Consider the following 24852-nt stretch of genomic DNA (forward strand, 5'->3'; position numbering starts at 1 on the left):
CTGGCCCCGCCCCCAGCCCCGGCCCTGGTCCCGGCCCTGGTCCCGCCCCCAGCCCCTCGCTCAGGCTTCGGGAGTTGTCGGCTGCGCGCAGCGCGGGCTCTCCGGCCACTTCCCCTCCCCGCATCCCGGCCGTGGCCTCGCGCAGTCCGCGGGCGTCGCTTCTGCAGGTCGGTCCCCAGGTGAGGACGGGAAACTGGCCGCGGGCCCCGCGAGAAATGGAGTCCAGGAGGGGGCGGGCGTCATGAGGCCGCCAGGGCAGGTCTGGCCTCTACCGCCACCCTCACTCCCACCTCCATTCCGGTACCCGCAGCTGGCCTCCGGCTGTGGGCCGGATAAAGTGGGGGGTTACCCTGGGGACGTACTGTTGGAGAAATACGGTATGGTGTTTCTGCCTAGCGATCACGGTTACCTTCGGGAAAGTGCATGCTCGCTGCGCTGCCTCGGAGCCTCCCAGCCTCCAGGACGGCCTAGGGCGTCTGACCCCTGACTCGAATCAGTGACACCCCCAGGTCTGGGCCACCTTCCTGAGGACCGACCTGTGCCTCACTTTCAGGCTGCTGTGGTCCGCAGCAGTCCCGGGACGCTTTGGCACTCCGCGCGGAGGTGGGAAGAGCAAGGCCCAGAGGAACTTAACCAAGAGGTGGCAGTGAGCCGACGGTGCCACGCACCCTGCTAACGCCCTTTAACTCACACTCCTGTTGGATCCTCAGCCTACAGATGAAGACATGGACTGTGAGGGGCCACGGGTCCTCCCCGGGTGACTCAGCTGGTAAGGAGAGAGGAGGGGGTGAGGCAGAGCCTGTCCGCCTGCCCCCGGAGGGCATTTTCCGGGCAACACAGGGACACGTGGACAGAGCTCCTTCTAAGGAGTGGACATCCTTTCCCTTTCTGGCCTGGGAGATAGAGAGCATTCCCTCCACTTTTCTCCCAGTGTATTGCCAGAGCAGCGTACTCATAGCCAGGACCTTTCCCTGCTCTCTGGAATGCTGTGGGTCTGGGCTCCTAAGTCCAGGCTGGTGCTTGCCCCTGGGTCATGTGGTCCTCCCTGTATACCCAGCTGGGGCCAGGTATGTGGCTCCTGCTGCCACCAGGAGCCAAACCCAGCTGGGGGTGGCAGGGGCTGGGGGGGGGGGGGGGACAGGTTAGGGGACACTGGTGTTAAAGGTGAAATACATCCATAGCAGCTTCAGCACGTAGGTGGTCAGAAACTGAAAAGCCGAAAAGGATAAATACTGTGTGACTTCACTTCTCTGTGAAATTTTAAAAACTAAAAACAAACAAACAAAAAAACTCATAGAAAAAGAGATCAGACTTGTGGTCCCAGAGGCAGAGGGTCAGGGGAGAAGGATTTGGAGAAGGAGGATCAAAAGGTACAAACTTTCAGGTGTAAGAGAACTAAGTCCCAGGAAGTCATGTGCAACATGATGCACTGTGCTGCTGTGTGATATACAGGAAAGTGATTAAGAGAGTGGGTCCCAAGAGTTCTCACCAGAAGGAAAATTTTTTTCCTTTTTTTTGTTTCCTTTTTATTATATCTATAGGAGATGATGGCTGCTAACAAAAACTACAGTAATTATTTCACGAAATAGGTGTCAAACTGTTATGTTGTACACACTAAACTCATACTATACTGCATGTCAATTATGTCTCAATAAAACTGGGGGGAGGGGAAGAAACTGAAGGACAGCCAAGGTGCTCCTGTTACAACCTGAGTCAGATCATGTCTCTCATTGGCTCAGAACATTCCAGGGGTTCCCAGCATCACAGCCTGCAATGCCCTACAGGATCGCCTCCCCCCCAAAATTAGATCCCTGACCTTACACTCTACTCCTTTCCCCTTGCTCACATCATTCCAGCCACACTGGCCTCCTTGCAGTTCCCCAAACATACCAGGCACAGTCCTACCTCAGAGCCCTTGCATGTGCTCTTCCCACTGCCTGTACAAGCTCTTTCCACACAAATGACATGGTTCTCTCGCCTTCTTCAGGGTTTTCTCCGCATGTTATCTTCTCAGGGAGGCCTGCCTTAACCACCCAGTCTAAAATGTTAACACTCTCCCTGGGGCGCCTGGGTGGCTCACTCAGTTGGGGGGCCGACTTCTGCTCAGGTCATGATTTCACGGTCCGTGAGTCTGAGTTTGAGCCCCGAGTCGGGCTCTGCGCTGACAGCTGGGAGCCTGGAGCCTGCTTTGGATTCTGTGTCTCCCTGTCTCTCTGCACCTCCCCCACTTGCACTCTGTCTCTCTCTCTCTCTCTCTCTTAATGTTAACACTCTCCCTAGTATTTCCTATTCCCCTATCCTGTTTAACTTTTTAATTGGCATTTATTCCCTGCTAATGTATTATATATTTTATATTTTATTTGTTTTTGTCTCCTCTAATAGAATGTAAGCGCCACCAAAGCAGTGATTTCTCTCCACCTGTTCCCTTCATATTTCTAGCATCAGGCACATAGTAAGTGCTCAGTTGTTGAATTAATGAATTTCTGACTTAAAGCAAAAAGGTCGGCTTGAGAGGAATTCAACAGGGCTGAGGGACCTACCCCAAATGAGTTAAGGAGTTGGCCACTGGAGAAATTAGAACGGTTTTCCCCAAAGAGACCCAGAGCACCCTCAAGCTAGTTTCCAAGGACTGCCTTTGTACAGGGTGCCTTCTCTCTGCTTCAGTCTCCTCCTCCCTCCAGCACCCACCTTGGCCTGGTGAACTGTATTCATCCTTCAGCCATCAGCTCAAACTTACCTTTCTTGGGGACATAGTCCCGTAAAAACCTCTCCCACCTCCAGACAAGACCAGGTCTCACATGCCTATCCTTTGTGGCACTGTGCCCGGCATGTAGTAGGGCCTCAGTAAACTTTTGTTGAGAAAATAAATAAATGAATGAGTGAATGTGGGGACACTGGCAGCCTAAGTAGCTGAATGTCCACCTGAGCAGTTAGGTATGGCTGTATCTAAGGAGAAAAACTCTCCCCATATTGTGGGGAGACTCTGTTAGAAGAAAAAGAAACCAGGTAGTGGTTTTCCAAACAGATGACAAAGAGAAAGAAATATTTCTCTTCATAGCAATGAAAACCCCCAATGTTCCCATGCAATTAATTCCTTCCCTACTTGTACATCATCTCCCACAGAAAAGGACCCGGGTCCCTGGTGCCTGTCCAGCCCTGAACGGTTGCAAAGACCCCAGGGACAGAAGTGGGGCTCACCTCTAGGGCAGGGGCTCCAGCTTTCCCTTTTTCGAGGACACAGGCACAGCTCCGGGAGACAGAGGGCTCCTCAGCTTCCCTCCTCCCCATCTCTGCCATAAATGGTGGTCTCTCTGGCATCTGCTAGAATTCCAGACTGGGAGGCAGCCTGGGTCTCAGCCCGACGGGACTGTGTTTATGGCAGCCTGGCCTCCGGTCCTGGTAGAGTCTGTCCAAGTTACTTTGCCCATCAGAGCCTCAGCTTCCTCATCTATAAAATGGGTGCCAGGACCCCTGACTTCATTACCTCCCAGGGTTGTTGGAGGAGCCAAAACAGTAATAGATGGGAAAAGGCATTGGAAAGGTCCAGAGACTGAGGACAGGCGGTTAGCAGCACTGGGCAATGCTGGGGAATGGGAAGCCTGGCACACAGCACCCCCCACCCAGGGGGCAGCTGGATAATGGCAGTAAATGAGCTCTAACAGGGCAGCAAGGAGCCCCTCCTGGGGAGGAGGGAGCAACTTTGCTGAGAAGCGTATGTCCAGGCCCCCTTGGAGAGGAGGCAGTCCAGGACGTGCTCTGGAATGCCGGAAAATACAAGACAGCCTATGAAACAGTGGCCACACTGTGGATGGAACCAAAGGTGTAGATTCTCTGTCCCCTTGCAGGTGCAAGCCCAAGCCACTTGGACTGACATCCAAGCCATTTGTTTGAATAATTCTTTTCTTTTTTGAAGTTTATTTATTTATTTTGAGAGAGAGAAAGAGAGAGCGCACAGGCAGAGAGAGAGTCCCAAGCAGGCTCCACACCATCAACGCAGAGCCTGACGCAGGGCTCGATCTCAGAAACTGAGATCACCACCTGAGCTGAAATCAAGAGTCAGGCACTTAACCGACTGAGCCCCCCGGGCACCCCTTGAGCCTCTTAAAAGTAACGCCTGCACATTGTTTTAGTGTTGAAGCACTGTAGAAAGGCATGAAATGAAGAGTAAAATTGCACTCGGCCTCAGTTCCACTCAGCATTTCTGTTTCCATGTGACCTAATTGTACATACTATGCTTGTCTCTTTTGTGTCTACAAAGGAAGCGAATGATGCCCCTTTCTGTGTGCTGCACATTCTGTGTTTGCCCCTCCAGATCTCTCTCTGCCCTCCTGCCCCTGCTCTGTGCCCCCAGAGGCTTATCTGCACAGACCGTGAACGGGGGCCCTTTGGTTTCCGAGAGGGTTTGGCCAGTGGGAGGCACTGGTGACAGGTGAGGATGGGAGGAACGTGACGTTGCATTTGTCCCCTGTGGGTCACTGTCAGCTGGCTGTGTCTCTCCAGTGGGCATGGCTCCTCTCAGGGAGCCTGGCAGAGCTTGAAGCCCCCCCTCTCCTAACCTTTGCCCAGAAAGCCTCTGCCTCCCACCGCGCCCCCATCCTCGCCCAAAGTCTCTCTTCCACAGGCCCGTCTGGGGGCAACCCTCCTGGCTGGGTATCTCCAGCTTTCGGGTTAATAATATGGAGGCGCACGCATCGCACTTCAAAGATGCTCACTTTGTTGTGTGTTCACGGCACCCCAGAGGCCGGCATCACAGATGAGGAAATGATGCTCAGAGGGGGCGCCTGTTCGCAGGGGCCAATGACGCAGTCATGGCAGGGTCCGCACACACTTGCCCCCTCGGGCCCGTGCGGCCCTGTCCTGGCGGGCTCCCGAGGCCTGGCTGAGGGGCTGGGCCCACCGCAGGGCCCGGGACACCCACAGCCAGATGGCTTGGACGAGACACGAGGCCTGGCAGGGCCTGTCCCGAACATGCTTGGTGGGCCTCGCCAGTTCTGCCGTCCTGCTCCCCGGCAGGAGCCCTGTGTGTGGTCCCATAAACCGCGTCCATGAGGCATGGGATGTCTGCGGCCCTGGCCTCCCCCCAGCCCCCAGCTCCAAATCCTCCCCAGACATCTCCCCTTGACAGCTCGCAGATGTCACCAGGCGTCCCAAGAAAAACCCCTTAGGCCTGCCCCTCTGCCCCAGGGTACTAGTAAGCCCAGGCTGCTGTGACAAGTAACACGGACCAGGCAGCTCAGACAACATGCATGATTTCCGCACGGTTCTGGAGGCCAGAAGTCTGAGATCAAGATGAAGCAATCCTGCTTCCTTCTGCTTCCTTCTGTGGATGGTGGCCTTCTCCGACTCTTCACGTGGGCCAGGCCCTAACCTCCTCTTCTTATTAACACCTGTCAGGTGAGATGCGTGGGCACCCCAATGACCTCATTTTACCTCAATTGCCTCTGTAAAGACTGTGTCTCCCAATACAGTACATATTCTGAGGTACTGAGGATTTCAACGTACGAATTGGGGGGGATATAGTAACATCATAACCCCCCAGGGTGCCCCCATCCCGGCACCCCCCTCACCCAGTGCTTCATCCAGCAATTCCCACCTAGTCATGTGTGGGGGCAGCAGGATGGCCATGCTGCAGGGGGACGCAGGTGGCCAGGCAGAGCAGTCTCCTGCCTCAGAGCCCACACTGGCTCCCATGGTCACAGTAAAAGGTCGGCGCCCTAACTTCCCCGGGCATCCATGGCTCTGAGTGACGCGCCTCCTGCCCCACTTGTCCCACCCAAGGACAGCAAGGACTCTGCACTGACCTGCCTGGGCTCACATCATGCTCCTGCCACCCCCGAGCCGCGTAATTCTAGGAGCGTTGTTTCCCCTTGTGGGCCACCATACCTACGATGCGGGGACAGCAGCAATCGTGCCTCAGCCATGCAGGTGTCCTGCTCAGTCTCTCTTAAAGGGCTGCCACACGGAGCACTGCTGAGTGACCGCCTCCAGCAGCTGCCCCACCTGGGGATCTGGCCGAGCTTCACCCAGAAGCCAGGATGTTAGGCACTGGAGCCGCCGCTCCTGCCTGACCCCCACTTCCCCACAGGCAGGCTGACCCCTGGGGCTTTCCACCGAGTGTGGCCCAGTTGTCTCCCGGCTGCACTGCAGCCCGAGGCTCTCCCTCCTCATCCTCCCTCCTCCCTTCTCCTTTCACGGGTGCCAACCCCACACCCAGATCGAAGGCTCTCCCTGCCAGTTCCTGCTCCTACTTCCTTCCCCTCATCCTCCACAGGCACTGCCCCACGAGCCTCTTGCACGTCTAACCCCTTCTTGGCATCTGCTCTCTGAAGATGAGAACTGGCCCGGGTAGCTGTCTCATAGGTTGTTCAAGGGTTAAACGCATTAACACACACAGAAACCTTAGAAAGGTGCCTGGAACAGAGTAGGTATCTGAGTCCCAACACCACGTAGCTCCTTTCTAAGGGCCATTCTTGGGGACTGTATCTGCCCTGTCCATAGATTTCTGCGTATTCTTTTGTGGACCAGGCCTTCTTAAGTTTCCAAAGTGTGCTATGCTTCCTGTGATCACAGGGCCTTTGCACCCACCACTGCCTTTGTTCCTTTACTGTGAGCCCTCTAACCCCTCTTTCCTGTTAGCTCAGATGTCACTTCCTCAGGGAAGCCTACCTGACCTCCTTTATATGTTTTCCCTACACTATGTGCCTCTCCTTCAAAGAATTTTTCAAGGTTTATCCATTTATGTGTGTTCATTTCTTTCACGCTTGTCTCTCTGGGGCAAAGATTGCCAGTCCTCAGATCCCTATCCATCCCTTCCCAGAACTCCCAGTTTTCAGCAGAGCACAGTATTGCCCCAAAGAAAGCTTGCATTCCTCAGCCTTTCTTGCAGCTAGCCAATGGGATGTACACAGAAGTGATGGCTGTCCCTTCTGAGTTCCCCTGGGAAGAGAAGGGGCGTGCCTCCTTCCATGTTCCCTCCTCCTCCCTGCTGGCTGGAATGCGGGCAGACAAGGCCAATGCTGTCTGCTGGAGGGATGGACAAGGTAGAAGGAATACAGACCCAAACAGCCTCAGAGTGCACTGCCTCACCAGCGTGGGATTTCAAGGAGAGAAAACTCAAAGTGTAGCTTGTTTAAGCCAACACTACTTTGAGTCTCTGTTAACGGCAGAGATTTGGCTACCTGTAGAACAGGAAGCTCTGTGAAGCCAGGGAGCAGGTCCACCCTGGTCATCACCATGTGCTCCTGGCACCTAGAAGGTCCTTGATTATTGTAGGATGAATGAGTGAATGAGTTCTTTGGGGGCTGGACCCTTTCTCAGCCATCTCGGGGACCGCCGCAGCGCCCAGCTCATGGAGTGAAGTTGTATAGAAATCTAGAGCAGCACTATCCACTAGAACCTTCTGTGAGGCAGGAAATGCTCCATGTATGCTTGTCCAGTAAGGTACCGCATGCGGCTGGCGGCCACCACGCTGGACAGTGCACACCAGGCTAGAAGGGAGTGTTGAGATGCAGCCCCTCCCCTAATGCAGGAGCTGCCAGCCTGCTGAAATCAGGTAGACACTTGTCCCAACGCTGACACACGAGCCAGGCCACCAGGCGAAGGAGGCCTTCGAGCCCCTGCTCCTGGCCCCCTCAGTGAGGGTCACACTGAGGACTCACGTCATGGAGGCAGCACGGCCAATCACAGCGGCCAGCCCACCCTAGTCATCCAATTCCTGCTGACACCTACCACCACCGGCGAGGGCAGGAAGCCCAGATCTGCCTCATGGTAAGGGGTGCCAAGCAGCCTCACCAGTCCCAGGCTGCCAGAGAGGGCAGTGGAGAAAGAGGGTGGACTTACCATGTGCCGGGTCTATGCTGGACCCTTCACAGCCACACACTCTGAGACAGGTGGAGGAGGGCGGGGTCTGCGGCATGCTGGGCCCGGCGCTGTGACACGGGGGGCAGCGCTCACATCGTGACTCTTCCCGTTTTACAGAAAAGAAAGTTGAGGCCAGAGAGGTGGACAATTCACCCAAAGTCACACAGCAAATGCACTGGCAAAGACAAAAAGAGAACTGAGACCTATCTCGCTCCAGAGACTTCTCTTCTCCCATCCCAGGCTGTGGAGCTTGGCCCCAGGACAGTGTCCCCACTGTCGCTTCACCCTGCCGCTCCTCCCAGGCCACCTGTACCCTTCTCTGCCACTCAGAGAGGATCTCCCTGTCAGGAGTCAGGATGGAGCCAGAACGGCTGGATGCAGCAGAGGCGGACCCACACCTCAGACCTCACACCAGCCTGTAGTCCTGGGACCAGCAGTCCTCACAAGACCACCAGCGCTCTCGGTGATGCATCTACCCCATCTCCGTGTACCCAGAAAGGGGGAAGCATCATCATCCAAGCTGGCTGCTGGCCTAGCAAGTCAGTGGAGAAGGGAAGCTTCCTCTGGGGGGCGCTCGGCAACCCTGCATGGGATACAACTTAATGGCCCACTGGTTGGAAACAGCAGGAGTCCCCTGGGCAAAAGTCAAGTGGGCAAGGGGAAGGCAGGAAGTATGCCCAGCGCTGTGCTAATCTATTTTAATTTTTTTTAATGTTTATTTATTTTTGAGAGAGAGAGAGAGAGAGAGAGAGCAACAGAGCATGAGTGGGGAGGGGGAGAGAGGAAAGGACACAGAATCTGAAGCAGGCTCCAGTCTCTGAGCTGTCAGCCCTGAGCCCGATGCAGGGCTCAAACCCACAAACCGTGAGATCATGACCTGAGCTGAAGTCGGAAGCTTAACCGACTGAGCCACCCAGGGGCCCCTGTGCTAATCTCTTTAAACAGGTGACTTTATTTAACCCCCATAGCCCCCCTCCTACTTGGTCCATTCTACAGATGGGAAAACAGAGGCATGGAGAAGTCACTTACTAGAAATCACACAGCCCAGCCAGCAGGAGGTGGTGCCCAGGTTCCGGAAAATAACAAGGTCATGGGAATTTGGGAGGCGTCTGTTGCTTCCTGGAGAAGGCTTTGAAACCCTGGGAAGGGGCAGTAGGAGAAGGGTCTGGAGAGAGGGTCCCCTAGCAAGGTGTCAGGTGGGAGCCTGGAGGGGGTGGGTCAGGGCATCGGACCTCACACAATTCCCAGGGCAGGAGACAGATGAAGCCCAGCTCCAGTAGTGACACCTGGCATTCGCCTCTTCAGCATCTTCTGTCACTCAGTCCTTACTGTCCTTACCCCCACACCTCTGGACCATCCCACTGCACCTAGGCCTAGGGGATCTTGCATGGCTCTGGAGGTCCAAGTAGTGACCAGCAGCCAAGTGGGCACAGGCCTGGGGTTGAGCCAAGCTTCCAGCCCACTGTTGGGAGGGGGGAGGCCCAGGACAAAGATGTGACACTGGCTCCGAGACTAGCAGCGTTGTAAATAAGAGAGGAATCCATCTCGCACCCACCCACCAGGCCAGACTGCTGCCTGCCAGGCTCCTTCCCCGCAGGGTCTTGCCCTCTCCCACATGACGACTCACAGCTACACGTGGGCTCTAGCACATGGGAAGGGAAAAGAAAAAGGGGAGGGATGCCTCTGCCCTTTAAGGCCACCACGCAGAAGGAGCCACTGTCACTGGGAGAAAACAAGGTTGGGGTGTGAGCTGTGTGGCCGGGTTTGTGTCTGTCTGCCAGTGGGGCTGGGAAGCCAGACACCTGCAGTCCTGTCCTGTCTCCAGCTGCAGAGATCAGAGCGAGTCACTATATATACTCTGTGGGACTGTTTTCCCCTCTGCACCAAACGTTTGGCCAAAATAGCCTCTGAGGGGTCCTCAGTGGAAGACTCTGAACCAATAGTCTCTCAAGGCCATTGAGGCACAGTCTTGGGGAAGGAAAGGTGAAATCAGTCTGTGGGTGGCTCCCTCGACTGTACTGGGAGGCCGGGGGCAAGCAATGCACCCCAGGCCATTGACACAGCCCCCGAGCTCCCAAGCTTTCTTGGAAAAGCTTCTATGAACTGATGCTAATACATCAGGTAACTTTTATTAAGTGCTTGTTATACACCAGGCTTGGAGCTAAGGGCTAGCATTTATGAGTGTTTTCTATATGCTGGGCATTATTTTAAGTGCTTTACAACTTCCACTTCGCTTAAGCCACACAACTTCTCTGTGATGCAGGCGCTGTTGTTATCACCACGGGAATAGCAAACCTGTAAAACAAGAACCAACCACTATGAAAAAGGAGCATTCAGAGAACAGGAAAGAACATTCGAAAACGTAAGCGTTCACAGTAATCATGAAAACCCAACCAAGACTGAATAGCAGAATGGACACACCTGAGAACCAAATCAGAGCAACAGACGGAAATTATGAGAGAAAAATGCCAGAGCCACGGTTCAATGGAAGGAATTGAATTCACATGCAGAAACGAAGATGGATCCAAAATCACCTTCCCAGTGAAATCCGGCCCCTCCTCGCTCTGGCAGGGAGATGTTGATGGATAACAGGGAGTTGGTGAGTCATTCCTGCCTAGTTAAAGCCCTCGAGGTTTAGTGTGTGCTTTTTAAGCCACCCTTGTACTTGAGGTCCCCATCTCCTTTCCCCAGGTGCCTATCCTGGTAGTCCAGGAAGTCACTAGCTATCTTGGGCCCCAAGCAAACCACAGGGAACCAGTGGGGCTGGGAAGTTACCACTGATTGGCACCCACAGGGCAGGCTTCACAGGTAAGCAGGGGGGTCTGTGTCAGAATCTTGGACTTACACGAAGATACCGAAAGCACTGGGCGGGCACCATTCCAGCCTGACAATAGCCACCTGGCAGATTCAGGGAGGAATTCCTTGTCATTTCAAAACACAACAAGGAAAACGGTGACCCAAGTGGGAAAAAGACGTAAACAGAATGCGCAAATGGCCAGTGCGTGCACAGGGAAATTTCTAACGTCACCACTGATCAAAAGAACACAAATGAAAACGTGCCGTCTTCATCCAACTGACAAGGATATTTTAAGTTATAACACTGTTGGGAAGAGGTACATTTCCAGAAAGCAACCTTGCAATATAGACATCACTTTTCAGTCTGTAAGTCTGCTTTTAGGAACTGATCACAAAGAAGTGATCGGATTTGTCGGCAGATTTCTATACAAGCTTGTTCTTCCCAATGTTGCTTCCAGCTGAGAAAAATTAGAAACCACTGAATGAATGTCCAGCCAAAGGAAAGTGATAATGAACAATGCCCCATCTATGTAGTGGAATATCATTTATCTATTTAAATTGGGTTTTCACAAGACTATTTGATAAAAGTTACAGTGAAAAAAGGCAGGATGAAAAATTTATGTAGGAGTTATTCTATATGTGATTATGTAAAGAATATATGTTTATAGAAAACATTAGAGGGGCTCCTGGGTGGCTCAGTCGGTTAAGCATCCGACTTCAGCTCAGGTCATGATCTCAAGGTCCGTGAGTTCGAGCCCTGCGTTGGGCTCTGTGCTGACAGCTCAGAGCCTAGAGCCTGCTTCGGATTCTGTGTGTGTGTTGTGTGTGTGTGTGTGTGTGTGTGTGTGTGTGTGTGTGTGTGTGTCTCTCTGCCCCTCCCCTACTCATTCTCTCACTCTCTCTCTTTCTCTCTCAAAAATAAATAACCATGAAAAATTTTTTTTTCTTTTTTTTTAATTTTTTTTTTAACGTTTATTTATTTTTGAGACAGAGAGAGAGCAGAGCATGAACAGGGGAGGGGCAGAGAGAGAGGGAGACACAGAATCTGAAACAGGCTCCAGGCTCTGAGCAGTCAGCACAGAGCCCGATGTGGGGCTCGAACTCACGGACCGTGAGATCATGACCCGAACCAAAGTCGGACGCTTAACCGACCAAGCCACCCAGGCGCCCCTAAAAAAATTTTTTAAATGAAAGTATTTACATTGAATAATGGGATTACAAGTGATCTTTTTTTAGCATTCTATTTTTCACTTTTCCAGATTTTCTACAATGAATATATCCTACTTCTATAACCAGAAAAAAATATCGTTTGTGCAACTTGGTATGTTATTTTTTAATAGGTTTTTTATTAGTATAGTAGTAAATGCTCTCACTGCCCTCAAATCAGAAAATACAGACAGGTATAAAAAAGAAGAAAACGCTCATCTGTAATCCCATCATTGTTAATGTTTTCTTGCTATATTACAAAAATGGAAACACATCATACATACTATTTTAGAGACTTTGTAAAACTCGTGACTACAAACGTGTAACATAAAATTGACCATCTTAACCATTGAAATGTGCAGTCAGTGGCATTAAGTACATTCACACTGTTGTGCAACCATCCCCACTGTCTATTTCGAAAATTTTTCATCTCCCCAAACTGAAACTCTGTCCCCATTAAACACTAACTCCCCATTCCCCTCCCCGTGCCCCTGCACCCACCCCTCTACTTTCTGTCTCTGTGAGTTTGACCATTCCAGGGGCCTCATAAGAGTGGGATCATACAATATTTGTCCTTTGGTAACTGGCTTCTTTCATGAACCAGAATGTCCTTGAGGTTCACCCATGTTGTAGCATGTGACAGCGTTTCTTTCCTTTTAAAGGCTGAACCATATTCTATCACATTTTGCTTATCCATTCATCCATTGATGGACACCTGGGTTGTTTCTAGAGCCTTTTCAAACAGAACAATATATTGTGTACCTCTTCCTGTGCCAATAATGATAAATTAATAGCAGTTACTTTTTTTAAAAAAACTTTAATGTTTATTTATGTTTGAGAGAGACACAGAGTGCAAGCAGGGGAGGGGCAGAGGGAGAGGGAGAAACAGAATCCGAAGCAGGCTCCAGGCTCTGAGCTGTCAGCACAGAGCCCGACGTGGGGCTGAAACTCACGAACCATGAGATCATGATCTGAGCCAAAATCAGACGCCCAACCGACTGAGCCACCTATGCGCCCCAAAAGCAGATACTTTTAAACATTTTACTTTTTTTTTGAAACAGAGAGAGCAAATGGGGGGGGGGCAGGAGAGAGAGAGAGAGAGAGAGAATGAGAGAGAAAGAAAATCTCAAACAGATTCCACACCCAGCATGGAGACGGACATGTGGCTCAATTCCATGACCATGAGATCATGACCTGAGCTGAAATCAAGAGTCAGACACTTAACCGACTGAGCCACGCAGGTGCCCCAATAGCAATTACTTTTATTAAGTTGCCTAGTATTCTATATTTGGTAAATCTTTTTTTTTTAAATAATGTATCTTTATTTTTTATTGAGGCATAGTTGACATATGATGTTATATTAGTTTCAGCTGTATAACATAGGGATCCTACCAAATCTGGTTTTTCTTTTTTAAAAAAAAATTTTTTTAATGTTTATTTATTTTTGAGAGAAACAGAGACAGACTATGAGTGGGGCAGGGGCAGAGAGAGAGGGAGACACAGAATCCAAAGCAGGCTCCAGGCTCTGAACTGTCAGCACAGAGCCCGACGCAGGGCTCGAACCCATGAACCATGGGACCATGATCTGAGCAAAGTTGGATGCTTAACCAACTAAGCCACCCAGGTGCCCCCTACCAAATCCATTCTTTTTTTTTTTTTTTTTAATTTTTTTTTCAACATTTTTATTTATTTTTTGGGACAGAGAGAGACAGAGCATGAATGGGGGAGGGGCAGAGAGAGAAGGAGACACAGAATTGGAAACAGGCTCCAGGCTCCGAGCCATCAGCCCAGAGCCTGACGCGGGGCTCGAACTCACGGACCGCAAGATCGTGACCTGGCTGAAGTCGGACGCTTAACCGACTGCGCCACCCAGGCGCCCCTCTACCAAATCCATTCTTGAAGGACATTTACATTGTTTCCAAATTTTCATATATACAAAACTGCAATAGTCTTTGTGTACTTATCCTACTATTTCTTTTTTTTTTTTTTAATTTTTTTTTTCAACGTTTTTTATTTATTTTGGGGACAGAGACAGAGCATGAACGGGGGAGGGGCAGAGAGAGAGGGAGACACAGAATCGGAAGCACGCTCCAGGCTCTGAGCCATCAGCCCAGAGCCCGACGTGGGGCTCGAACTCACGGACTGCGAGATCGTGACCTGGCTGAAGTCGGAGGCTTAACCGACTGCGCCACCCAGGCACCCCTATCCTACTATTTCTTAAAGATAAATTTGAAAAGTGAGATTTCTGAGTCAAGGGGTATTTTTAGATTTGGTTTCTTTGACCAATTTGTCCTCCAAAAATTATATTAATCTGGATCCCTGCCATCAATGAATCTCAATCCCCAAATTCCAATATCCTGGTTGGTACTGAATATTAGCACTTCATAAAAAGTGACAACATTTTGGGCAGTTTTTGCCAGAGTGTCAGGTTTTTTAAAAAGTGCCATTGTTTTCATGTGTATCTCTTGGATTATTGGTGAAGTTGCATTTTTTCCTGTGTTTATATTTTACTGGCAGTTTGTGTTTCTTCGTGGAGTCCTATCTCTACTTTGTATAGAGATACTGATATTTCTCTTACCGGTGTGTAGGAACTACACAGGAAGGGTGCATGAACTCTATGCACCAGGGATGTGACCAGCCACGTTTTGAAGCTGCAGGATTTTTTTTTAGATTGATGGAGCCAAATGCAGTTAAGGAATTTGCCTTTGGGGTCATATCTAGCAAATTCCTCTCTTTCAGGGTTACCTGTGGATTAGTCACATTTTCGCCCTGTTGCATTGCTTCCAGTGCTGTCACGGTTCGGTGTTCTCACTTGCTTCTTTAGTCCAGCTGGGATTATTTGGATGGGTGTGTGCTAAGATTAGGACGTCCCCTGTGTCTAAAAGTCAAGGCCAGCCATCCCTGGATGACCAGTCTTCCCTGCACGCTCTCCCGGCTTCAGCACTTCCTCCCGTCATGAGTTGGCCTTTTGCATAATCCCCACCTTCAAGAAAAACTCTTTTCCACTGTGAGCCGAGCAGGAGCCCTATTGAGCCCTATCGCACGGCCTTTCCCAAAGGCATTTGCCCTACAGAAGAGGATTCGGGAGAAGCTACCAGGTTGGGGGTGGGGGGAGGGTCCAGACAGTGGCATTTCAGGAACCACCACTGACATGTAATGGACGAGCCATCGTGGGACCCAGGAGCTACTTCTTCAACTGGCCAAACCGGCGGGCACCCTCTCTGCCCCCAGTTTGGGATGATTTACTGTCAATGTCACACTGCACATCAGTCTTTCAGCAGAGCACACTATCTCCCTCGGTCCTCACAGTATGTATCGCTTTCCATCCTGACTTCTCAGCTGAAGGGGGAGCCACACAGAGGACCATGTCTGGTGACACCACCTACACACAGCAGAGGCAGGATGGGGGCTTTCCTGGTGCCTATCCTCGAGGTTACTGCCACAGGAAGGGACCCGTCCCAGGAGCAGGGACCCGTAGGGAGCTCCAGCTGTCAGGTCAGGGCTGTGTGGGACCTTGCAAGCCGTAGGTGCTGACACGAGCAGGGCCCAGGGCGGGCAAGGGGCCGAAGCCTGAGACTCGAGGACCCTCAGCCATCTCACCCACACCCACTCCTCTGAGTTCCAGCCCCCACCCAGGGTCGCCAAACACGCAAGGCATCCTGAGATGTGCTTCCCTGAAACCTCCCTGTTCTCTGTTACAGGAGCACTTCATCCACTCATTTACCTGGCGCGCATTTATGGAGAACTTACCGTATGCCGGGTACTGGCCCGGGGATACGGCAGTGCTTACCGTGTACCCAGTACTGGTCTGGGGATACAGCCATTAACTAGAGGCAAAAGCCCATCTTCTGGAGCTTTTATTCCAGTGGGAATAAGCAAGGAGAGGAGTAAAGGGACATGGCGTAACTCCTCATGTGAATAAGTGCTAGGAACAGTTACTAATACTCACCCAACAGCTTTTATGTCCTCATGGAGGTTCTAAGGAACCAATGTCCTGTGACCAGGACAGACAGAGGGAAGCTGCTTCAGGGTGGCCAACCGGGGAGGGCCTCTCTGAGGAGGTGACACTGGGGTGAGGAGGAGTTCTTAGGAGGAGCCAACGGAAGGCAATCCAGGCCAAGGGAACAGCACATGCAAAGGCCTCAGGAGGGAAAGAGCATGTGGGTTTGAGACGCTGACAGGAAGCCGAGGCTGTGAGCCAGGCAGTTGTGGGGGTGAGGCAGGAGCAATGGAGAGGAGGCCAGAGAAGGCCAGGGATTCCAACATTCAGCACACCGCAACCCACGGTGAGACTTCACCTTCCGGCTTCACCAGCTTGTGTGTTAGCAAAAGTCTCACCCCATCACCTAACCCGCACTCCCGGCACTGAGTGCTGGGGTTTTCCATTCTGTCTATTCTGCTCTGCTCTCCTCAAAAGGAGGGAGGAAAAAGAAAGGAAAGGAATGCAACCCCTGCAATTAACCTCCTGACCCCCTGAGGGGCTGCAACTTGCAGTTTAATGCCAGGCTGTTGTAGATGGAAATAAAGATTTTTGTTTGTTTGCTCGGCACAGTGGGAGTCCACGGCGTGTTTAGGGGAGGGAGAGACTGGACCAGACTGAGGTTTTAAAAAGACTATCCTGCTGTTGTATGCAAAAGGGAGTGTCTGGGGTGTGTCACTCAGCCAGAGTCCCCGAAGGACAGACAACGCCCTCAAAAGGGTGATACTGAGTTAAAGACAGGGCTCTCCGCGCAGGTGGGGCAGGTGAGGGGCAGTCCCACAACCAGTCACCCCCACCGAGGCCGGAAGGAGCTGGAGGAACCGCGTGGGAAGGTAGGGGCCAGCAGCGGGCCACAACCTTGGTTCAGGGGAAGCGCCTCACCCCTCTCCGCTCCCACCTCCCATTGTCTGCAGCGCCTCTCATTGGCCCAATCACACAGACATCCCCTCTGAGGTGCAAGGTCAGCCTCCAGGACACAGCAGAGGTCCCTGACAGGGGTGGGGAGCGGAGTGTGGCCAATGGAAGAGCCAGGTGAGAGCCGGCGCTGGCTGGGGCGGGCTAGCAGCAGAGGAAATGGCCTTGGGAACATGAAGTGTGGAACCCCAGGACCAGCCTTTGGGTTGGATTAGACTCCTGCGGAAAGGGCTTTTTTCCACTTTGGGGGCTCTTCGGAAAACACAAGATGCAAGACATGGTGGGGGCCCAGGGTGGGTGAGGGGAGAGCACAGGTGTCAAGGCACACAGGCATCGTGGGCAGCCGGGACACTCAGAGTATCTCCCCACCAGGAAGGTGCAGGCGTCCCCTGGTCAGAGTGCCAGGGCAGGGCAGGCTGTGTGAGGTGCCCCCTTCCGTCACCGGGCCACGGGCAGCCCAGGGGTTGCAGAGTGGGGCGCAGGGCAGAGGAGTGGCTGGGAGCAGGGCACCCTTGGAGGTCGGGACAGGGCTCTTCCCTGCTGGTCCATCCACACCAGGGCGCCCTGGGTGTGTCACCACCCAGGTGTGGCATTTGAGCTAAAGGGGATTATGCTGGAATGTTCCTAAGGCACAGCAAGAAACGACAGAGGCCAGACAGAGGCCGAGCTCAGCCTGGGGTGGCATCTGGGGTGGGGGGACCAGCCCAACCCAGCAGGATGGAGGAAGGTGTGTGACACTCATCATGTCCCCGACCCCAACGTGCTGGGGGGAGGGGCACGGGAAGCGGCAGAGCCAGGCCTGGATGGCACCTTCTCTCCATGCTCGCTTGCCAGACGTGTTTACCTCTACGTCCAGCTGCAAGTTAGAGCCCAGTAAGTGGGTCATGGCGATCCCTTTAGTGAAGTGCAATCAGCCTTGTTCGGAACAAAACCGAAGGGTACAATCGAAAGGGAAAGGAAGGAAAACATCGGAGTTCATTGCAGGCACCAAGACAGTCACTGTCCCCTGAAGAGTCCCTTTCAGGCTTGCTCCAGAGGACGGGTACTTTTTAAAGTGGGGGGGGGGGTGTCACTGCATTTGCAGACAAGGGTCCTTGCTTCCCTTCTCTGCACTCTCGCTCCAGATGGCCAGATCCTGCTGCTGTCCCGTCCCCGCTCCCTGGGACCTGCCCAAGCTCTCTCCTCTCTGGCTTTTCCCTCCCTTGGCTCACCGCATCATCCTCTTGACTGTTTTTGTCCCCATCTTACTGGGGAGGAGGGAATCCAGGGAGGAGGATGTCCCATCCGGGACCCTATGGCTTCCTGCCCTGCCTGTGCACACCGGTACTGACCCCAGGTGAGGCTGGGGGGAGATGGGGGAGGCCACATGGGGTGGGTATACTGGGGCCGTGAGAGGACTCCCCCTACCGACTCCTGTGGGCTCTGGGGTCATGAGAATCAGGGCAGAAGGGCTAGGGAGGGATGGCATCAAGGAGACAGGTGTGTGTGCTCTAGCTACCAGGTACAGGCTCCGTTCTGGGTGCTGAGGAGAAGGCAGCAGACAAGGTCAGCGCAGCCCCTGCTCCCTGCCGCTTACAGGAACACCTGTCGGGAAGAGAGCTTACCTGTAACGTGGTTGAAGAAAACCAGCCACAGACTGAGACAGGGAAAAAAGAGGAGCAGAAGGCATAGTTATACTGCAATGTCAAGACAGGCTTCTCTTACATGGAAGGGCCCAGCCAGGCTGAGAATCACACGAGAGCATCTCTAGCCAAGAGCTCGGCACATGCAAAGGCACTGAGGTGAGACAGACCGAGACAACACCAGTGTGTCCGTAGCATGGTCAGCACAGGCGGTGGAGCAGAGGTCAGCAGGCCAGAGGGAAGGGCTTGTTTCCAGCCAAGGCCAGTGAGGAGTTGCACAGAGCTCTTCACTATCCTGCCATTCAGCCCCGGATCTGCGGTCCTGGGCTCGCATGGTCCAGGGCCGCCACATTCTCTCAGTCGGCTTCCTGGTGACTTATGAATGGGTTCTCCCTGGTTCAAAACAGAACGCACCAGGGGCACCTGCGTGGCTCGGTGGGTTGTCTGACTCTTGGTTTCGGCTCAGGTCATGATCTCGCGGTTTGAGATTGAGGCCCGCATTGGACCTGACAGCACGGAGCCTGCTTGGACTCCTCTCTCCCTCTCTCTCTGCCCCTCCCTCTCCCACACGTGCACTCTCTCTCTCTTTCCCAAAAACTAAAATTTAAAAAAAAAAAAACAAAAAAAAACATTTAAAACCAAAACAGAACGCCCGAGGCGCCCTCCCTGTGCTGAGCCCCGAGCAGGGCACGAAGGGAATGGAAGTCCGTGCCTGGTGAGTGACTGTGTGCCCAGCATGCCCATTGCTGGGACCGTGGCCGCCTATGTTTGTTTTCAGGGTAGCAGAGTTTTCTGTGTAACTCATGCGCACAGCAAGTAAGTCAAAAAGTGGAAATGGGTGTTCAATAAAGAGCCAGTGTGCCTCCTACTGTCACCCCCTCCCGCAGTGCCCCTGCCCAGAGGCCACCCTGAGGCCATCTCCATGGGTTTGCCAAGCAGAAAAGCGTGTCCATCTTTAATACACAAAGTGGATTCTAATACACACACACACACACACACACACACTTCTTAACAATCTCCCTGGGGTTGTTCTGTGTGGATACAGCGGATATTCCCTGATACTTCAGTTCCACTGTGCATGTGACTCACCATTCACTGCCAGCACCCCCTGTAGCATAATGGGCTGGGCAGGGGAAGGGGAAGGGGAAGGGGGGGTGGAGCTAGGTCAAGGATATTTGCATTTTTAAAGTTGGGTTAACATCTGCAAGGTGTGTCACTGGCTCTTGATAAGAGAATCAAAGGGAATTGGGTTAACCCACTCCTAACCCCTTTGCCCAGTTACTGCCAGCCCCACCAGCAGCCTTGCCCGGCTCCCGGCTCTGGCTCCCATTCCTCTTGTAGGAGGGGAGAGGGATCACTATCTCACCCCTGCAGGGCTGGGCCCTCCACACTGACCCAGCCTCAGGCCATCATCCTTCATCCTCAGGAGCAAGACCTCTTTAGCTGCCTGAAAATAGCTCTTTATCTGGTTCGGTCCTCACCGGGACTTTATTCCGTGCCTCTGGCCACTTGTTGCAAGAGCAAATGTGTCCCATACAGCACTGGGCGTGTTGCCACTGTCGGAGAAACCAGGAGAATTCGGGGGCGAGAACAGCTAGGGGCCCGAGAAGTGAGCCTCCGACTGTGGGCCGGGCGCTGGGGCGTGTGGCAGTCAGGTGGAGTTCTGGGGTGCAGGCCTCCGCCTTCCGAGCAAGGCCCTGAAGAATGTGCCCGCCTCAGACACAACATCCCAGTTCAGTCGCATTATGAGTCACCGCTGCGTGTCCGCTACCACCTGGGCATTTGAATTTTTTTTTTTTTTTCAACGTTTATTTATCTTTGGGACAGAGAGAGACAGAGCATGAACGGGGGAGGGGGCAGAGAGAGAGGGAGACACAGAATCGGAAACAGGCTCCAGGCTCTGAGCCATCAGCCCAGAGCCCGACGCGGGGCTCGGACTCACGGACACGCGAGATCGTGACCTGGCTGAAGTCGGACGCTTAACCGACTGCGCCACCCAGGCGCCCCCACCTGGGCATTTGAACCACGGCAGCAAACACACAGGCAAAGACTTCTGCCCTCTAGGAGCTTGCGTTCTATCGGGGAAGACAGAAAACAGCAGAAAGGCCCACACAGGCAATGATAGGAGAGGTCAGAAGGGGGATACGCGGTGGAGAAGAACTGAAATAGAGTGCTGTGCTCAGGAGCGCCAGGCCAGAGACACAGGAGGCAGTCTGGAACAGGCCACTGGGAGTGGGGCTTGTTGAAGTGACAGCAGTCTTTCTAGGGGAAGGGAAGAGGATAGGGTGCAAAGGCCCTGAGGCAGCCGGCCTGCGGTAGCTGAGAAAACAAGGAAGTTAGTGTGGCCACAGCAACACAGGGAGAGTCAAAGGAGAGGGGTGAGGTTGTATAAGGTGGAAGCCAGGAGAGCACTTGGAGACTCTGTAAGATGGATGAGGGTGTCTGAGGCAGGGGAGCGGCCGCGGCATGAATCCAGCAGGACACACAGCGGGACCAAGAGCTTAGCCCAGGCCAGGCTCTATTCCAAGAGTTTTGCCAGTATTAATTCACTTAATGCTCACATAGCCTTATACAGCAGGTGCACTCATGGTCCGGTCCTATAGGTAAGGATGCTGAGGCACAGAGATGTGAAGGAACTCACCCCCGGTCACACAGCTGAAAGATGGCAGAGTCTGGATTTGAAGGCAAGCCATCTGAAGCCAGAGCCCAGGCTCTTGAAGAACCATAAGTTTGGGACAAAAAAAAAGTCACAACCTTCATCCTGAGGGAGGACATCTGTAAAGAAAATAGAAGACTGAGTCCTCATCAGAGATGCGAGGCAACAGAGGCCCAGAAGGTCAAGCTCGGGTCTGACCGCCAGGCAGTCCCACTTCCCCACCCCTGACCCCGCACTGGAGGTGGGAGCCTGGATGATCGCTACCCGGGAGGGTGGCGGCCCCGGGCACAGAGCATTGCTCAGGAGCGTAAGTGTTGACACCCCCTTGGGATGGTGCGGGTTGCCCAACAGAGCAGGCAGGCAGGGTTGGACATGGGACCAGAGGTAGGGGGAGCCTGCGTCCCAGGGCCTTGGAGGAAGCGTTGACGGACAGGAGTTAAGAGTAGCAGTCACATGAAGGATGCTTGGTGACAGGGGGGCCCACATGTAGGGGATACTGACCACTGGGGAAGGCATAACCATGCAGGGGAAGAGGCCGCCAGAAGCTCAGAGGCCTGCCAGCTGTGTGGCCTCCAGATGTTTGGGTCTCAGTTTCCCCATCTGTTAAATAGAGAAGAAAAATGCCAGGGGCAGCTGGCTGGGACAGACAATAACTCCAACTCTGAGAAAGGATCAGGAACGCTACTTAGCTGGTTGTAGAATCCTTTTGTCTTACTCTTGCTCCCGGAGGGCTTCTGTCACTCGGGGCTGTTTCTCAGGGGTGCAGTTTGAAGCTCATGTCTTTATTTTATTTTATTTTTAATTTTTTCTAACGTTTATTTATTTTTGAGAGACAGAGAAAGAGCATGAGTGGGGGAGGAGCAGAGAGGGAGGCACCGAATCCGAAGCAGGCTCCAGGCTCTGAGCCGTCAGCACAGAGCCCGTGGGGCTCAAACCCACGGACTGTGAGATCATGACCTGAGCTGAAGTCAGACGCTTGACCAACTGAGCCACCCGGGCGCCCCGAAGCTCATGTCTTTAAAAATAATTTCTGTCTTCTGCCAGCAAGCTTCTGGGGGCTCAGCATTTTTCTGCGAAATATGTAAACATGTCCCAGCTGTATGTTACCACTGAGTTTTCAAGTTTGTTTGGTTTGGTTTATTAGTGGGCGTATTTTCATCCACGCTGGCTTACATCCTTCCTTGCTTTTTCCTCCCCCAAAGGCCCTTGGCTTCTATGCTGCAATTATCTGTCTTGCCCTGAAGAGGAACTCCTGTGTCAGTCCACAGGCCTCCGAGCTTCTGACTCCCGTGTTCTGGATGCCTGTCAACCACATCTCCCGTTTTCGTACATCAGCCATTATTCCAGTATTACCGCCTGGACTTTGTTGATTTTTCTTTTTATCTTCCTTGTCCACGTGTAACAGATTTGAGGCCTTCTTCATCTCATCAAATAATGAAATCAGCCATTTTCTGATATTTACTTCTCTTTCCAGTAAGATATTTATCCCAAGGGGAGAACCATTTTTTTCCCCCTGCTCTCATTGAAATTCATCAAAACTTTGGAACAATGCTATGCCCTGGGATTGGCCTTTCCAGGTGACTTCATCTGTATTCGTGCCTTGTCTGCCGTCTTTTTGCCAGTGACTTGTAAATTTCCGTCTCCTGCCGGGACCTCTCCCCTGAATTCCCATCTTTTGCACCCAGCCACTGGTTTGTAGCTCCACATGAATGTCTCTGAAACACCACCAACCCTCGGTGATTGCTCTCCCTTGACCCCAGCAGGCTCACCCCTACTATCTGTGGAACCCAGGGTGAGAGGGAAACAGAAGCGCCGTCTACCTGCTTCTCCTCCTGTCCCGGCCCCGTCCAGAGCTTCAGGGCTAGCACACACGTGCATGAACACTGGGGCCCACGCTCTGTCCACACCCACATCCACATCCACATCCACAAACAGCACCCTTGCTTCTCCTGGGCCTCAGGGTGCACACTCCTGTGATGCACCCTCCCTCCTGGAGAGGCAGGTCTGGGGGCAGGCTCCAAGTCATCTGGGCGGGGAACTCTGAGGTCCAGATCCTGAAAAGTCACCCCAACACCCTCTTCCTGGCCCCACAGCCGACCATCTACCCGGACCTCTAGATTTTCTTTCAGCCTCTCCCTCCCTAGTCCCTGGGGTTTGTCCACACCACCTCCCTCTCATCCAGAGGCCAGAGCCACGGCTCTTCCCACATGTGCTCTTGTCTGCTCCAATCCATCCCAACTTTTGAAAGATGTTAATGAGCTGAAGTCCCCAGGTGAGTGGTGTCCCCTTGCACAACACAGACTCCACCCCCTGCGGCCACCCCACACCCCTCCTTGCTCTCGAGGTCAGCCCATTGACCACGGCAAGCGCGACGTCATCCCTCCGGGTCTCCCGTCCAGAGGTGGAGCTGCCTCTCCATCCCTTGAGTCTGGGCTGGCCTGTGACTCACCTTGGTCCACAGAACGTGGCAGCAGTGAGGTTGTGCCCCTCTGAGCCTGGGCTTCCTAAGGCCCTGCAGCTCCCACCCACACCCCTGCCCAGCTTCGGCGGGACAGGCCCGGGCTGGCCCACAGGGGAACAGGGAGCCCTCTCACACCCAGGACCTCCGAGGCCCCCAGCTCCAACAACCTGCCCGCTGACCTCAGACACGCGAGCAAGCCCTGCCGGGCCCAGGTGGAGAGTCACCGAATCACAAGCAAATTCAGTGGTTGTTGTTTTAAGCACTACATTTTGGGGCCCTTTGTTACAGGGCAAAAGCTGACGGAAACTTCCACGTAGTTCCTTGAGCTCCCCGGGGCCTTCCTGACCTCTGGCCTTTCACATGGGTCACTGCCCCTCTGGGTCCTGCTTCATCCTGATTTGCTGGCTCGGCTCTGCTTCAGCCTTCCAACTTGGGCTTTCCTGCTGTCCCTGTCCCCAACCCCTCTGCTCCTCAGAGCCCCGTCATCCCTGCCACCTCTCTGCCCTCCTCCTCCCCGCCTCAGCTTCACCCTCTCCAGCTCACATGGACCCTGGAGGGGCCTCCCTCTAGTGCTTCTCCTGTCCACGAAGCCCTTTGCTCACTCCCTGTGACAGTCATCATCTGATTCACATCTCTCTGCCCTAAGGGGCCATAAGCTCCATGGGGACAGAGACCACCGCAGACCTCCAGTTCCTGCCACGTGCCTGGCAGATAGTAGGAGCTCATACACGTTTGCTGGGTGGATAAATGACTGAACAAATGATTTACGTCTGCGTCCTCTTTCCCCGACAGCAATAAAGGTTGCTGCAGGCTGGAATGTGCGGGTGCGCTGCAGCCCTGCTGAGTGACCGCCAAGCCCTGGCCAGGGACTGAGAATTCCTCCAGAGCCCAGCGGTCACTCACCACGTGCTCTGGTCGCTCCCGGGTGCTCAGGCCAAAGTCACCTCTGGGGCCCTCACTGGCTTCTCTGTCTCATGATCCGTGGCGCCCAGCAAAGGCTCACCATGTACATGTGACCCTGCCCCTCTTCCCAGCATCCAGAACGCTGCCACATCGTCCTGGGTCCAAAACCCACTAACCACTTCCCACTTCATCTGGGGCTCCTGGACAGCATGTCTCCCAGGAAGAGGTACACGAACAGCATCACCTCCTTCAGGTCCCTGGACCAAAGTCCCCTTCCCCGGAAGACCTGTGCTGACCACTCTGTACGATAGAACTCCCCCACCCCAGACCCTCCGTGGTGCCCTTACCAAGGTTCAGCTTTCTTGCCATTGCCTCTTCTCCATCCAGCCTGCTGCCTGTTGGGATGTTTATGCATTGTCTCCCTTTCTCCATGAGAAGGTTGGCTCTTTGAGGG

The 24852-nt window shown here is 53.3% G+C and overlaps 1 long non-coding RNA gene across 6 annotated transcripts; it reads left to right on the forward strand.

Moving 5' to 3' along the window:
- Positions 1–51: 51 nt before the first annotated feature.
- On the forward strand, positions 52–22764 carry LOC147583429 (uncharacterized). 6 transcript variants are annotated; one of them, XR_015248197.1, is made up of 4 exons: positions 53–769; positions 7978–8399; positions 10124–10459; positions 22237–22764. It is a non-coding gene; the product is annotated as an uncharacterized LOC147583429 (long non-coding RNA). The 6 variants fall into 6 exon arrangements; XR_015248198.1 differs by lacking the exon at positions 22237–22764 and adding an exon at positions 11916–11968; XR_015248195.1 differs by lacking the exon at positions 22237–22764 and adding an exon at positions 10552–11149 and having other exon boundaries at positions 54–769.
- Positions 22765–24852: the final 2088 nt, after the last annotated feature.

The sequence above is a fragment of the Puma concolor genome, chromosome A2 (assembly GCF_028749965.1).
Source record: "Puma concolor isolate L17-30 chromosome A2, mPumCon1.1.hap2, whole genome shotgun sequence".
NCBI classification, from domain to species: domain Eukaryota; kingdom Metazoa; phylum Chordata; class Mammalia; order Carnivora; family Felidae; genus Puma; species Puma concolor.